This window comes from Muntiacus reevesi, chromosome 1, assembly GCF_963930625.1.
Source record: "Muntiacus reevesi chromosome 1, mMunRee1.1, whole genome shotgun sequence".
Taxonomy (NCBI): domain Eukaryota; kingdom Metazoa; phylum Chordata; class Mammalia; order Artiodactyla; family Cervidae; genus Muntiacus; species Muntiacus reevesi.
The window spans coordinates 104,799,357-104,814,471 of record NC_089249.1 but is presented as its reverse complement, the minus strand read 5'-3'; the positions used below and the strand labels follow the sequence as shown (position 1 = coordinate 104,814,471).

The following is a 15,115-nucleotide window of genomic DNA, read 5'->3' as shown; positions in this document are numbered from 1 at the left end:
CCATCCTAAAGGAGATCAGTCCTGGGTGTTCACTGAAGGACTGATGTTGAAGCTGAAATTCCAACACTTTGGCCACCTGATGCAAAGAGCTGACTCATTGAAAAGACCCTGATGCTGGGAGGGATTGAGGGCAGGAGGAGAAGGGGACAACAGAGGATAAGATGGTTGGATAGCATCATCGACTCGATGGACATGGATTTGGGTAGACTCCGGGAGTTGGTGATGGACAGGGAGGCCTGGAGTACTGCAGTTCATGGGGTTGCAAAGAGTCAGACACAACTGAGTGACTGAACTGAACAACACTGTATGTTTTATGAAGATAAATTTGGTTCAGGCTTCCATAAACACCTCCACTCTTAGACTTTCAACTTTCCTCGATGTTAATAAGCACCCAAAATATAATTATAACCCTCATCTTTTATATAATAATAAATTCCAGTCTTGTTTTCTTGCTTTCAAGCTAATTGAGCATCTCTCCATTCAAAAACTGAACTCAATCTATTTTTCTCCTAGTCGACTGAATAATAGTCTCCAAAAAATTATCTACATGCAAAAATCTTCAGAACCTATGAAAGTTACAAGGCCAAAAAAAGTGCGTGGGGTGGGAGTGTTGCAGATGTCACTGAGTAATTATTTTAGATTATCCAGGTGTGACCTAACTGCAATCACAAGTGTCCCGGAAAGAGAGGCAGGAGAATACACACAAAAGAAGAGAAGACAGTGGGACCCTGGAAGTAAACACTGAAGAATGACAGCAGCTCCTCAGAAGCTGGGGAAACAAGGGACAGATTCTCACCTAGAGCCTGTGGAGGGGACGTGGTTCTGCCAACCTCCTGACTTTGGCCTGCTGATATTAATTTTGGGCTTTTGGTCTCCAGAACCATGAGAGAATAAATTTCCATTGTTTTAGCTACCACGTTTATGGTCATTTGTGTTGGATAGTAATAAATATTGAGGTTGCAAAGAACAAAGAGTTTTACTGGGGGGTCTAAGGAATTGCGATTTGGGAGACACAGATTGGGAGAAAACCAGAAGAGTGTTCTGGAGAAGAGAAAGAGGCAGGGGCCCACAAAGATAAAAGCCACATGGCCTGCCAAAGAACCATGACCGACCCTGACGCAAGGCAGGAAACATCTGTCCTCAAGGAATCATGAGCTGCTCTAGGGCAAGGGCCCAGAAGGCAGATAGGCTGCGAAGAGCCCCCTAGAGTAATAACAGTCCAACAAGGATGCTGAGTAGGACAAGAATCAAAAAGCCAGATTTCATCAAGACGCATACAAGTCACACCTCCTCAGTGGCCTCCTGGTTCATTTTAGAGAGTTTTCTTAGCAAAATCAACTTCATTTTTATATTTTCCTTTCACATCTGTTAACAGTAGCCACAGGAAATGATTAATTTCTCTTTCCAGTTTCTTCTTTGTTTTTCAATTAGAGGTACCTATTTTCCTCACCACACAAGCTAAACCTGGAGATGACTTACAACTTTTTGTCTTTTTCATATTTTATAGCTCAGAATTTTTCATCTCAGAGCCACAACCCAATTGTTAGTAGATTATATAATTTTAATGGTCACAATCAGAAAAAAAAGATAGATAAATAAAATAGAAAATACCAGAGAAAATATCTTTATATGAAAAGGGTAAGTAATTGCTGTTGCATGAGCTTTTCTGATTATGAGCAGATATGTCCTGGTTTGTGAGATAAGATGTATTTCTCACTGTGGCTAACAGCCCCAAATGTTGAAACCAACTACTTTTCATCTCCCCAAGTCAATTATCAGTTCCTTCTTTCTCAGTATTGTTGGGGATGAAAAAACTTTCTTCTGTCCTTCTAAATTCTTCACAATAGTCTAAGAATTAAACTGACATGAGACAAAAAAAAAAAAACAAGAAAAGTTTAATAACATGTACCCCTGGGAGAGATGCAGAAAAACTGAGTTACTTGCCAAAATGACCTAAAATCTCACCTTGAATACCATCTTCAGCTAAAGAAAAATGCGGATGTTGGGAGTAATAGGTTGGAGACTTTAGAGAGGAAGAAGGTAACTGACATAGAAATAGAAAAGTAAACGTTTGGTAAATAAATGTTTGCTGGCCATGTAGAAACTATGGAACACAGAGTGGACTCTGACCCCTGGGCCTAGCTGAGTTCCCCCTCAACACCACCCATATCTCTGGTGATAGCTCTATTCTGGGAACAGGCCTTTTAAATTATTTAAACAGCCAACAGGTTGTAGAAGAGAGACTTCCTGAGTCTTCTATTACTTAAAAATGGTCAGCCTAAATTAATCCTCATGCCAAAGAGGATTTTGGGGCGGCAAATTTTGCACCCCTACAATACTTATATGTAGGCCTTCTTTCCACAGACTTTAGACTATCAAGGGCCAAACACAAAAACAAAATGTGTAAAAGAAAGGGAATGTGGAAAAAAGAAAAAAACAACAACACTAGGCAGTCTAAAAACAGTGAATCTTTTTGTCCATTTGTTGCATAAGCTAATGCACTGATAGCTAACTATCAGGGTGCCATCGAACAGCTGGAGGGAGTCAGCAAAGATCATAATCTCAGCAGGTGATGGATTCTCCAGGGAATTTGATAATCCCTGTGGGCTTCCCTGCTGGCTCAGATGGTAAAGCGTCTGTCTGCAATGCTGGAGACACAGGTTCGATCTCTGGGTCAGGAAGATCCCCTGGAGAAGGAAGTGGCAACCCACTCCAGTACTCTTGCCTGGAAAATCCCATGGACAGAGGAGCCTGGTGGCCTACGGTCCGTGGGGTGGCAAAGAGTCGGACACAACTGAGCGACTTCACTTTACTGTGGAGCAAACTGCTGCCATGTCTGTCCATTGGTTTCCAGCTCTGATAAGCACATGGGCACCGATACTCCCCTCCAGTCTCTTACCTCCCATCATCCAACGACAGAGCTGACTGCTGATCACAGTGATCTGAGTGCTTGGGAGAGTTGCTTAGTAACCAAACGCTTCCAGTGTCTTCTCTGGGCCTAGATATTTAACACACTGTTCTCTGCTGCCCCCAGTAGGCCAAGTGTGTTCTTCTGTAGCCTAAAAATGAGATATTTTCTTTTAAGATGTTGACAGTTAAGACTCTAAATTCAGAACACTGAATAAATTCCTAACTTGAATCACTAATAACTTTACTTCTCTGAGAGCAAAGTAAGCAACAACCAGAACTGTATCTCTTGAGTCAATTCTGATCAACAGAAAAAAACTGATGAACCCAAGACAGGAAATTTGAGGGCAAGAGGAAGAATTGGTAGTGGTAGCATCTATTCGGATGGGAAGATTAGTGGGAGAAGGAAAGAGCAGATTTGAAGGGTGGAAAGCAAGAGCTGAGTGTTGGACATTTTAAGTTTTAGATGCCATTAAAATAGCCAAGTGAAGCTATCTGTTGATAGACATGTATGAAAATAAATATTTGAGTCATTGGTACTACAAAGTGAGCATGGATGGAAAAAAGAAGAGATCTGACAAAATGAGCTTTGGAGTTCACTAACGTTTAGCGTTGGGAAGAACAGGCACATATACACATAAATCTTCCAGTTAAATTATCCTCCAATTAAAAACACTTACTATGACAAAGAAAAAATTGTAGTCCCTTCCTTGATTAATAAAACCCTAGGATAACACCGTCTTAGAGATAATAAGTTTCTCTCAAGTTTTCTCTCTCACCATAGCTGGAATATCTGCTTCTTCAAGGAAGTCTCTGCTAGTAAGGTCTTTTAGCATACTCATCATTGTATCATGCTCACCCAGATATGCAGGATAATCTCTCTGACTGAAAGTCAACTGATTATGAACTTGAACCACATCTACAAAATATCTTCATAGCAATGTCTAGCCTAGTATTTGATGGAATAACTGGGGATTATAACCTAGCACAGTCAACATCACACTACTGCATCTAAAGCACAGCTCCATATAACTCTCCTTCCTTACTCTGCTTTATCTTCTTCACAGAACTTATCACTACTTGACATTATGTTTATGTATTTATTTCTCTATTTGTGTATTGACTGTCTTATTTTCTAGGATGTAAGATCTGTCAGGGAAAGAATTTTATCTTTTGTCTCTGAATTTAACCGTTTGTTCAAATAATCTCCTATTTTGGACATTGTGTTTCATTCTGCCGTTTTATTATTATGACCAACATTAAAATAAATATCTTTGTATAGGCATACATTCTGGTCACTTCTCCACTTTTTTAAAAGTAACCTTTTTTAATGTCATTTTTATTAACTTTTTCAAGTTGTATTTATAGAAGTATAATCCTACAAAGAGTGAAATTGTCCAGTTTCAGTGTAGAGTTCTGTGATTTCTGACATATGCATGAAACATATGCAATCATGCAGCCACCACAATCAAGAAATAGAGCTTTCTCATCACCTCAGAGAGTCCCTTTGTGACTCTTTAGTCAACACTTGTCTCACTCCCACCCTAAAAACCATTTGTATTAGTTTGCAAGCACTCCTGTAAGAAAGTACCACAAACTGAATTTCTTAAAGAATAGACAATCTACATCTCAAAGTCCAAAATCAAGTAGTCAACCAGTTTGGTTTTTTCCCAGGGCTGAGAAGGAAGAATCAGTTGCAGGCCTCTCTCCTTTGTTTATAAATGTCTGATTTCTTCCTATGTCTCTTTACATCATCTTCCCTCTGTATGTCTCTGTGTCCACATTTTCCTTTTTTATAAGAACAGCAGTGATACTGAATGAGGGTCTACCTAAAGGCTTCTTTTTAACTTGGTTTCCTTGATACAGACACTATTCCAATAAGGTCACATTCTGAGATCCTAGAGCTGGGACTTTAACATCTGAATTCTGGGGCAACAAATAGTACCATTAATCTGCTTTCTCTCCTTGTAGATTTGCTTTTTCCAGAATATCATATAATCATACATAAATGAAATCATAGCCTCTATGGCCTTTTGCATCTGGCATCTTTCACTTAGCATAGTTATTTGGTATTCATCCATGCTACATGGATCAGAAGTTCATTCCTTGTTATTGCTGAATAATTTTCCAGTGCATGTATATACTAGTTTGTTTATCCACTCACCAGGTGAAGGACCTTTGAGCTGGTTCCAGTTTGCAGCAATTAGAAATAAAGTCACTATAAATATTCACATCTGTATGTTTAACTTAACAAGAAACTACCAAACTGTTTTCCAAAGTGACTGTACCATTTTTTTTTTTTCATTCTAACCAACAATATGTGAGGATTTAAACAATGAAGAAAATTTCGTTTTGTGACATTGTTTGGTAATATGTAAGGATACTAATTCAGCATTACAGAAATGATGGAAACGTGGTGGGTATCGTTTTAACTCAGAAGTTTTCTGCCTACACCACTCCACCCCAAGAAAAGCTCTTTGTAAACAGCTTACTCAGAGAGAGGGAGACATTCTTCTAATTGCAGCAAGTTGTTTATACATATTTAGTTCTTTAAAATTTTATCAAAATAAAACATGGTTTTTAAAGTCCAAATAGTATAGAAGCCTTCTAATGAAAAGCAAGGGGCTTCCCAGGTGACTCAGTGGTAAAGAATCCATCTACCAAACAGGTGATACAGGTTGGATTCCTGGGTCAGGAAGATCCCCTGGAGAAGGAAATGGCAACCCACACTAGTATTCTTGTCTGGAAAATCCCATGGAGGGCTAAAGTTCATGGTGTCACATAAGAGTTGGACATGACTTAGCAACTGAACAACAGCAACAGCAATAATGAAAAGCGATCATTCTGTGTTCTGACTAGTAACATCAGTTCCCAAACCTAGAGGCAAAATCTTTCATATATATCTGCTTTGGTTCTTCTGGTGGTTAATATCATTTTTCTTAATGATTTACTCTTCCTACTATTTCTTGATATATCTTAAGACATTTTTAATTAACTTCCTGCCGCTCTGCTCACTTCTTCCCCCTATATGTTCATATTACCATTTTTAGTTCTATGGGGAAGATCTCATGGCAACCCACTCCAGTATACTTGCCTAGAGAATTCCATGGACAGAAGAGCCTGGTGGGCTACACGAAGTTGCAAAGAATCAGACAGGACTAAACAACTATCACTTCTGCTTTCACTTTTCACTTTCACTGGCTACTTGTGTGACTGCACATAATATCTAAAATTCTATGTAGTAGTTCCAAATACAGACATCATCCTTTGAGTTTCTCCTATAGTAGATGGGGATAATAGGACCTCTAACATGCTATATTCATTCTTTTCCCCATCCCCTCCTGTCTTCTGTTAATAACTTGGTCAAGGTGAATAGCATTTACATTCTATTCCGTAAACATAATTAAGTCTTGTCTGCTTTGCCTGTAAATTGATTTCAAAATTAAAAACTACAAAGACATCTCAGTTCAGTTCAGTCGCTCAGTTGTGTCTGACTATTTGCGACCCCATGGACCACAGCATGCCAGGCTTCCCTGTCCATCACCAATATCTATATTACAATTATTATTTTAACATTGTTCATAGATTTCCTAATTTATATATCCAAAGTCTTGATCCAAGTGCCACTCAGCATGACAATGTACAATGCAGATTCTCTTTTCTTACTGCTCTACCCGTTGTTATAAATCAGACAGTTTTGTGTTGCTTCGTATTTGGAGCATTGCCTTTTCTGTAGTGTTTAATGTTTTGTTGTTTTGCCTTGGGGTTTCTTAGAATCTTCTTTACTTCTTATAGTATAAAGAAGTAAATGAACTCCATACAGTATCCTTAGTATCATCCAGTTTCTTACTCATTCCATTTATTGGAATCACATAGCCTGATTTGTGAGTATTATTCACACTACTCAGATATGAACTCATTTGGTGTTTTGTTTGTTTGTTTGTTCATTGTCTCCCTTACACACACACACACACACACACACACATCATGTTTCAATTAAAATGTAAATGTCAAGACAGCAGAGATCATCAGTCTTATTTTCCACTGTGCCTAGAATTAGTGCATCCACTCAGGGAGGGGCTTGATTCACTCTCAAGCTCATTTCCACTGGCACAAACATGTATTTCTCCCATCTTGACAAAATTTTCCTTGGTTTCATTTCCCCTTCCTAAACTATTCTAATTTTTTTATGCTCCCTGTTGCAACATAATGTAAGTGTTCCCTGTACTCTTTATATTAGTCAGCTCTGCATAAAAATATTAATACCAGAGAATAGGTGGCTTAAACAATACATGGACATGTATTTCTCACAGTTCTGGAGACTGAGAAATCTAAAATCAAGGTACCAACTGATTCGGCTCCTGGTTATAGCCTTCTTCCTGGCTTGCAGACTGCCACTTTCTTTCTATGTCCTCACCTGGCCTTCCCTTGCTGTGAAAGAGCAAGCCTCTCACTTCCTCTTCTTGTAAAGCCACTAATCTCATTCTGAGGGCCCCACCCTCATGACTTAATCTAACCTTGATTACCTTCCAAAGTCTCTACTTCCAAATACCATCATACTGAGGGTTAGGGCTTCAACATATGAATTTGATGAATTCCACCCCTGACTCTTCAAAATTCATACCCTTCTCATAGGCAATATATATTCATTCCATCCTAACAGCCCCAAAGTCTTTAACTCATTCCAGCAAGAACTCTAAAGTCTAAAGTGCCATCTAAATGACATCTAAATCAAGTAGGTACGAGTCTCCAAGTATCTGAGGCATAACTCCTCTCCAACTGTGAACCGTGGAACCAGGCAAGTTTCCAAACCAGGCAAGCTTCCAAAATATGCCAGGCCAGGCATAGGATAGATACTAGCATTCCAAAAGGGAGAAACAGGAAAAAAGGAAAAGATGGTAAATCCCAAGCAAATTCACAATCTAGCAAGGTGAATTTCCCTCAGGTCTTAAAGTTCAGGAATAATCCTTTTTGGTTCAGCTCTCTGCCTTACCCACTTCCTTCTGTAGCTCTGCTGGTGGGGGTGTGGGGGGAAGAGAGGGAAGCGGGAGATTTGAGGGGGTGAGTCACGCCTCCAGGACTCTGCAGGGTGGTCCCCGTCTCCTGGCTCCAGAGGGCACTCCTAACCTCAGGCTTCGTTTGGAGGCCAGAGGCTATCTGCCGGGTTGAGACTGAGGTAGAGGCCCTGAGGATCTCTAAGTCCTTTTTCCCTCTTCTTGGAGAGCAGCACACATTCACAACCAAATAGTTCTATCCTCCTGTCTGGTCAAATCCAAGAAATCCAATGGTCTTCCTTTGTTTAATTTAATTTTTCGTTTATGTTGGTGTATAATTGATTTACAATTTTGTTAGTTTCAGGCATACAGCAAAGTTATTCAGCTATACATACACATATTTTCATTCTTTTTCAGATTCTTTTCTCATCTAGGTTATTACAGAATATTGAGGAGAGTTCCCTGTGCTATACAGTAGGTCCTTCTTGATTATTTATTTTGTATTTAGTTAAGTATATATGTTAATCTCCAACTCTGAATTTATCCCTCTCCCCAACCATTTTGCTTTGGTAACCATTAGTTTGTTTTCAAAGTCTGTGAGTCTGTTTCTGGTTTGTAAATAATTTCATTTGTCTCATCTTTTCAGGTTCCACATATAAGTGATGTCATATGATATTTGTCTTTCTCTGTCTGACTTACCTCTCTTAGTATGATCATCTCCAGGTCCATCTATGTTGCTACAAGTGGCATTATTTCATTCTTTTTTATGGTTAAATAATATTCCATCATATTTGTTATGTACCACATCTTCTTTATCTATTCCTCTGTTGATGGACATTTAGGCTGTTTCCAAGTCCTGGTTATTGTAAATGGTACTGAAATGACCACTGGAGTACATGTATTTTTTTTAATTATATTTCTGCTCATAGTCAAGTATTTCACAGGGCATGAAACATTTTTTAAATGAAGAATAAAGTTTAATATCAATCTAATAACTATAGCTACAGTAGTGTTAATGCAGCAGTCCCCAACATTTTGGCACCAGGGACTGGTTTTATGGAAGGCAATTTTTCACTGACTGGAGTTGGTGAGGTGGGATAGTTTCAGGATGATCCCAAGTGCATTACATTCATTTTGTACTTTATTCTTTTATTATTACATTGTGATATATAATGAAATAATTATACAACTCATCATAATGGAGAATCAGCGGGAGTCCCAAGCTTGTTTTCCTGCAACTAGAGTGGCTGTAGATACAGATGAAACTTCTCTTGCTCACCCACTGCTCACTGCTCTGAAGCCCTGATCTGTGGCCCTGGGGGGTTGGGGACCCCTGGTATAATGCATCTGGAAATTGACAAATTATCTGACATATTGTGAGCTCTCAGCTTTAGACCAAGCTGCACCACTGCTGGATTTAAGATTATTCAGGCTTATTTGGGGAACAACATAGGCAGGCCCCACAAAGCTCCCTTTGTGTGAGGAGCTAAGGTATCACCCGAGAGACAACTTTTCCCAGAGAAATCAAACACAACAAAGGTGATCAGGTAACACCTTTGGTGGAAGAAGAAGGACAATTCTGAGTACAGAGTGGGGATTGTCAGTTATATTTATTTCCAAGAACAATCTCCAAGGACTAACACTGCAGTCCTGTGAAGAGGGGAGTGACGTAAGCAAAACCACAAAACTGCATATCCGTTACCTATTGTCGTATAACAAATTAGCACACATTTAGTGGCTAACAACACCACACATGTATCATCTCGCAGAACCTGGGTAAAGCTCACTAGGTCCTCTGCTTCTGGGTCTCTCATGAAGCTTCAATCAAGGTTTCCAGCATCTCATCTGAAAGCTCAACTGGAGAGAAATCTGCTCCCAACTTCGCATGGTTGGTTGTTAGCAGGAGTCAGTGATCTCTGTCTTGCTGGACTGGGGGCCTCCATTTCTTGCCTGCTGACAGCCAGTATTTGCCCTAAGTTCATTTTCACTGGGTCTCCCAGACACAGATGCTTGCTTCATGCACTTAAGCTCAGAGGCAGTCAGGGTACTCTGCTAGCAATACAGAAGTTACAGCATTATATCATGTAATTATGAAAGTGACACCCAATCGCCTCTGCCATAGCTGTCAGTTAGAAGCTAGACACAGGTCCCACCCACGATAAAGGTAAAATGGTGACATGGGGCATGAATAAAAGGAAACAGATAAGTGGGGACCATTTTAGAGTTTCTCTGCCTCAAACTGATTTCAGAGCTCAAAGTCATTGAGGTCTCAGCAACATGGTTTTATTACTATTTTAACAGAGTGCTACAGAAGAGAAGAATACTTAGTGATGGAACCTCCTTGTGAGTCTGAGAGCACAGAGGAGCTCGAGGGGACTTAGGAGCCAATCTGAGGCTGCAGAGCACTAAAACACACTTATAGTTCTTTGTATTTTGGCTTAGGATCAGCCTTAAGAGGGAAATATTCACATTTAAATTCAATAAATGCAAGTACCCACATGGTGGCAGTAGACACCAGGAAATTCTAGGTATTATCCCCCCCCTGAGATACACTAGAACAAGTTTATCTTCCTAAATGGCAACTCATGTTTTCCTTTTTGTCTGATAACATTTTTCTTAGAAGTCTCAAGAACTTCCAGGTCCTCTTCAAATGAATATGATAAGGGATTGTCTCCTCCTTTATTCATGTATACTCTACCACAGTCTCCTCAAGTCCCACAAACATGGGCTAATCCAGAGAGACTCCCTCAGAAATCTCTAGACTAGAAATAGGCACCAGTCTCTATATTCATATTTATCCCCAAGTCCCAGAAGGTACAAGCCAAATTCTCCTAGTAATTTCATCACCATACTTCCATGACAGCTCCAGGGGAGACCTACGTGTTCTGTGGCTCAGCAAGCATCCAACTGAGAAATAAAATGCCCGTCTCTGGCTTCTTGCAAGCTTAGCAATCTTTTCAATTAGCTCTTTTAATGCTCTCCTGTGTAGATCTGATAGACTCAGCCCCAGGGAAAATGTTTGGAGGAAGAAATGAAAAGAACAAAGATTCTGGAGTTATGATCAGTTTGAATAGACTCCTTTTCTATAAGAATAGCATGAGGGAAGTGAGAGTTCCTACCCTCATAAATCATCTACTGCTGGTGCTCCAGCTCCTAGGCAGCCCTAAAGCAAAGCCTGTTATGCAGGAAAAAAATCTGAACTAAAAACAAGTACCTCCATTGGATTCATCAACAAGAGAGCAAAAAAGGTGGATCAATTCCAGCCTCACTCTCACCTGTTCCTAAGTACTGATAAGAAGAACCCAAGGATTTCTAGACAAATAAAAGGAGTGCCTTGAGGGAAATGGGCCAGAACTGTTGCTATTATAGGCCTATAGATCCCCGTGTTCTGTTCTATGGCACTAATGGGAACTATTTCCATCCCAGACTTTAAAAATGTTTAGCCTCAATTACTTCTTTTTAAATATTAGGGTTTTTAAAGGTTTCACAACTGGAGATAAGTGGGCCAGCGCAGTGTTCTTCACACCCTCAGGCAGTCTCCATCCATCTGATGCAGCTGTCTGCTGAAATCTGCCAACAGAACAGTTAAAAATAGATGGCAGCTCCCTTAAAAGAGTTGCATGATTGATTTACACAGTCTTCCATAGTTATTTGTCTAGCTCAGTTGTCTCCAAACATTTTTGCCTGTGTACATGTAAAAGAAATTTGAAAAAGAATGTATCATTCACAAATTTCTTAAGTTGACTAATATTTTTTAATATGTTTAAAAGTTAATTTATCCTTGGGTTAATATTACCTTCATGACTAGAATGAGTCAGGATTTAGCTATTCTGGTTTTTCATTTATAACACTAAAAAAATCTTATTTTTAAATGTAAGTAGATGAGAATGAGTTTTGTTAGTAAAAGTTACAATATATTAAGTAATATATTTTACACCTGATAATTAGAAGAACATTAACATCAGAGAAGGAGAACTTGATTTAATAAAGCTGGTTTTCTGAAGTTTAGGGTACTTATCATAGGTGGGTTTTCTTTTAACATTTTATTTTACATTCCTTATATATTAGTTTAGATCCTACTTTTTTAAGAGCATGAAAAAGAATGATGAGAAAAACAGAAAGACAAATAGGAAGAGAAATAGAAAATGTATCAAGTCTAGGGATGGATTCAGGTTTTGTTGGTCTAAAGCTTATATATTATGAGATGCAGACCTCTTTTTGAAAAGAATACATTATAAATTTTAAAAATTAGGTGGAAAAGTAAATACTTATATAATATTAGGATAAAATTATGACAAATTATACTTTTTAAAAGGATAAATTCCACAAACATCATGTAACTTAGAAAAGCATAAGAATTTAATAGCAATATGAGTTCATATCTCTTTAACAATTTTTCTACACTTATTGGCTCAATACTTTTAATCATCTCTTCAAATGACAATTCATTCTGATATCATTTTCCATGGGGAAATAGATAATCAAGTGTTTTCCTCAATATAATTGATACATTTTATTACTGATAGTTTAAAAAAGCTCCTTTTTGTTTCATCATTATCGGCAGTTATTGGTTAAGCCACATCTGTCATTTTCTCCCAGTTTCTTTCTCAGGAGGTGCTTCTTGCCAGGGCAAGACTTAAGAGTCTCCAATCCTTTGACTGGCCAGGCTATGGCTATGGCCTGGGGGCTCAGCACCAGGGCCGGCTCCACCAGGTCCTCCCTGGCCCCCTTTCTCACCTACCCCAGGAAGTGTGTTGCTCTGCTATGACTCCCTCAGGAGTAACTCATTATCTGGTAATGAGAGTATGAAAGAGTAAAGTAGTCAAACAACCACAGTTCATCACTGCAACTGTCCCACGCTACTGAATTTGGAACATCCCCCAAAGGGTGAAACCACCCCTTTACCATTGCCGTGCCTCAACCTTACTAGACATTCATACAAGACAGGAAGAGACAATGGCCTATGAAAGGTTTCTAAGAGCTTTCTCCAATACCAATACTCTGACTGTTCCTCTGAAGATTGTTTATCCCGGGTGATGCATCCTGGAAGATTTGGGATGAATAAGAGGTATTTCTTTTGAAAAGTTTGGAAATAGTGACTATAAAAGAGAATTTGGGAAAGGGAAAAGGAGAAACAGCATTTAGATAAATTCTCTAATTGCTGAATATATTATTCTCTGAGGCTATATTATTCTCTGATTTGAGCCAACATCGATATAATTACTTCCATTATTCAAATCTTCTGTATCTTTTCTAATATTTTATCTGCTTAACCTATCATCAATTTTGTGATACATGTTGAAATATTCCATTGTGATTGTAGACTTATCAGTTTCTCCCTATAGTTCTATCCACTTTTGCTTTGTAAATATTGAGTATATTTTATAGGCATATACAAGTTTAATGTTACTGTTATATATTTCTAGTCAGTTGGATCTTTTTCCAGCCTTTACCGTATTATATTGTAATTACTAGTTTATTTGTATGTTTTCCACTAGAGCATTGACCTATGAGAAAGGTCAATGTTTGACTCATGAGTAAATACCTGCTACCACGATTATAGCTCAGGCTCTCATTACCTTTTTCCTGACTATTAATATAGCATCCTAACCAGACCAGTACTACACTGCCAATTTCAGGCCCTTGACATTTCTATCAGATTAATCTTCTTTGAGAACAGTTTTGATCTTAACAGTCCTTTTTTAAAACTGCGGGTTCCTGCTGCTCACACAATACAGTACAAACTTCATAACTCATCACTCAAATTTCTCAATGACCTGAAATTCACTCATTTTCTCCTCACATACTATGAAACCAATCAGAATTTGACTATATTCTGAAATCCTCATTAGCCCTACATAGATCCTACATCCCTTCTGCTTTCCACATATACTATTCAGATCATGGTATAATTTTCCTCTCCACTCTGCAAGTCCATATCCTTTTAAAACCAACCTTAAAAGCCTCTTCTGAAAGTTTTTGGTACACTCACCCCAATAAAAATATTTTCTCCTCCTTTTTAATTGGATGTTGGCGTTCTCCCAAAAGTTCATACATTGAAGGCTGAACACCCAGTGTGAATGTATCTAGAGACAGACTCTGTGAGGAGTGATAAAGGTTAAATGAGGTCATAAGGGTAGCTCTAATCTGATAGGGCTGCTGCTCTTATAAGAGGAGGGAGGGACCCCAGAGCCCTCTGCCTCCACCATGTGATGACACAGTAAGAAGATAGCTGTCTGCAAACAAAGGAAAGAGCCCTCACCAGGAATAAAATCAATCCGGACCTTGATCTTAGACTTCCCGGCCTCCAGAACTGTGAGAAATACATTTCTATTGTGTAAGCCACTCAGTCTGTAGTAATTTGTTACGACAGCCTGAGCTAATACAAATGACAATATACTACTTTAAGAATATCCCTTCTTAAGTTTAGATTTGTTTGCATTGAATTATTGCATGAAGCACAGGTATTTTTCAACTATTAATATCCAATAATTCATAATGAGTCAAAGAATCCAGCAAGCTTCAAACCAAAGAAATAATCTCATATGCATGCTTGACAGCCATGTTTGCTTGTCAGATTTATATTTATTTGGTACCTTGCCATCAAAAACTTGAGTCCTTAACAGGTTGTTTACAAGATATGTGTGATATTTTAAAACCTAAAATGATTCTTTGTTGTGTAATCCTTAAGCTCCGAAACTAAAATGTTTATTTTCATGGCTTGTTATGAAAAATTAAGTCTACTTCTTATGTATTTAATACAGAAATTTGAATTTGACTATATTCTTCACTTATGAAATATTTGAGTAATATTTTAACTGAAAGTCTCTGACTTCACTGATTCTGTTATAATGAACTCAGTCAGCATAAAAATATTATTTTAATTCTTTTAGAATTAAAATAAATTACCTATTTCCCTTCTTGCATAGGTTGTACAAATAGAAACAGTGAATGACTATTTAAATAATCTAATAGTAGAATCATTTTTAAAAACACAGTGCAGACTCTCTACTTTTTCACTTATACAAATGTGCTTTACATGTATATAGCATTTCTTTTTTCCAAACACTTTTATTTATACATGACTCTGACAGTTACTGCATGCCTGCAATGTCTCATGAACTGTGCTGACACTGAGGAAAACATCATGAGCAAAATGTAGCAGAGAGAGATGAAAACTAAATTCCAAAAATTATAGGTGATAGTGCTTACTA

At 38.3% G+C, this 15,115-nt stretch overlaps 2 protein-coding genes across 2 annotated transcripts in view; one reads left to right on the top strand and one right to left on the bottom strand.

Moving 5' to 3' along the window:
- FRRS1 (ferric chelate reductase 1) overlaps positions 1-13,963 on the bottom strand; it is a 73,343-nt gene extending 59,380 nt beyond the window's left edge. The window contains exons 1-2 of the mRNA XM_065908176.1: positions 13,894-13,963; positions 2,900-3,059 (exon numbers count right to left, since the gene is read on the bottom strand). The gene's annotated coding sequence lies outside the window, so the exon portion shown is untranslated. The remainder of the gene's footprint in view (positions 1-2,899; positions 3,060-13,893) is intronic.
- Positions 13,964-14,122: 159 nt separating this feature from the next.
- The window catches only part of AGL (amylo-alpha-1, 6-glucosidase, 4-alpha-glucanotransferase), a 97,038-nt gene continuing 96,045 nt past the window's right edge, over positions 14,123-15,115 (top strand). The window contains exon 1 of the mRNA XM_065908166.1: positions 14,123-14,216. The gene's annotated coding sequence lies outside the window, so the exon portion shown is untranslated. The remainder of the gene's footprint in view (positions 14,217-15,115) is intronic.